Raw genomic sequence first — 1,765 nt, 5'->3', positions numbered from 1 at the left:
CACTCTGCCGGACAGGTGCTCGGTGCTTTACCTACAAGTATTTCTCATAGTTGCCCTTTGAAATAGGGTTGGTAGCCATCCCTCATTTGCCCACGAGGCCCAGAAAGGTTCAGTGATTTGTCCAGATCACACGGCCAAGAAGTGACGGGTCGGGATTTGACCCCAGACCTGTGGCACTGCACAGGCTCCGTGTGTGGTCTCAACCACAGTCTTCCTGTCTGGCGAAGAGTCGCGCCATAGAGCACAAGCCTGAATTGGGACAAGCCCTACGACTGAAAACATTAAAGGAAGAATTATGTGAAGCTGCAAATGCTAAGAAGCAGTAGTTTAAAATATGCACAGAGGTGCCTGGGTGGCTCAGTCGGTTGAGCGCCCGACTTCGGCTCAGGTCGTGATCTCACGGTTCGTGGGTTCGAGCCCCACGTCGGGCTCTGTGCTGACAGCTCAGAGCCTGGAGCCTGCTTCGGATTCTGTGTCTCCCTCTCTCTCTCTCTCTCTGCCTCTCTCCCACTCACACACTCTCTCTCTCAAAAATAAACATTAAAAAAATTAAAAAATAAAATAAAATATGCACAGCACAGACCTTGCCCTCCCCTGGGTGGCCAAGGCTCACTTCCTCGAGACCATAGCTCTCCTTCCAGCAACCCGGTCCAAGTGCTGAACCGGACATTAGGGCAAAGTTGCTGTAGCTCAGAAGCCAGCTGGCAGGGGGAGTGGGAGGAGAGGGAACCTGCCCCTCTGACGTGTCATGTTAGGGCCTCACGGTGTTCTTTTTTAACTGTTGAATTGGAGGCCGATATTTAACATTCAGGACATTTTACACAAAATACAGATTTTTCTGCTTTTTCTTGACAAGCCGTGCTGGACGAATATTCCTGGGCATTCCCAGGAGTTGGGTGGCTGCGTGGGCTCCATCATTCACAGGATGTCCCTGATCCCCCATGGGCCTCGACCGCTGCACAAAGTCACGCCCTCGGCGTCGAGCTGAGACCCGTGAGGTTTCTGGCGAAGAAGGAGCCAAGTGTATGCAGACCTGAGTCACACTCTGTCACGGCGAAAAGGCCAGAATTGGCATTTTAAAAATTCATCATCTTCTAATAATAAAACTCTGTATTTACAGAGAGCCGTGCTTCCGAGAGCATTCGGGCTTGTGCAAACATCACTTCTGGAAGGATCATCACAGGGGCTCAGGGAAGTGAGAAGGTGACTCGGAGTGGGGTCTCTGCAGTTACGGCAAGAGGCGTGAAGGAAAAGTGGCCTGTTCCAGGCGGCCAGAGGGATGTGATGTGGGTCCAAAGAACAAATATTTGCTGGGCAGCCACCTGTGACAGGCGCCAGTCTTTGCCCCGCGGAGCACCTGCCTTCAGGGTCCTGTGCTCAGTTCCTTAGTCCTTGACTGCAAGCCAGATGGAAGTGGAGGAAGCTGGTCCTGAGGGCCAGAGGGACAGAGTGCACCTTGGTGGCTTTCTGCAAGTCTGCCTGGCCTCGCAGTCACCCTCTTTCTATTAGGCTCCGGGCCCTGGCGTATCCTGGTCCTTCCGCCACTCGTCCAGCTGGCAAGGGCCCTGCTCGTCCTGGCCTCAGCTCAGAGACCACCTGCTCTGGAAAGCACTTACTGTTTTACAATTCCTCTCTGGTCTCCCTACCGCAGGGCCGCCCTTTCTGTGAGGGGAGGGAATGTGTCCCTTAGGGGGCGTCTCTAGTCCCCTGTCGCGTGCTGGCAGGTGGAGGGCTCCAGTCAGCACACCCCTCCTGGCCCCGTTCC

General features: G+C 54.3%; 1 non-coding gene across 1 annotated transcript; it reads left to right on the top strand.

Annotated features, from left to right (window-relative positions):
* Positions 1 to 346: 346 nt before the first annotated feature.
* Positions 347 to 431, top strand: TRNAR-UCG. Its single transcript has one exon. It is a non-coding gene; the product is annotated as a tRNA-Arg (tRNA).
* The last annotated feature ends 1,334 nt before the right edge of the window (positions 432 to 1,765 follow it).

This window comes from Lynx canadensis, chromosome A1, assembly GCF_007474595.2.
Source record: "Lynx canadensis isolate LIC74 chromosome A1, mLynCan4.pri.v2, whole genome shotgun sequence".
Classification (NCBI taxonomy): Eukaryota; Metazoa; Chordata; class Mammalia; order Carnivora; family Felidae; genus Lynx; species Lynx canadensis.
The sequence above is the reverse complement of the archived record's forward strand: the minus strand, read 5'-3'. Positions and strand labels throughout refer to the sequence as shown.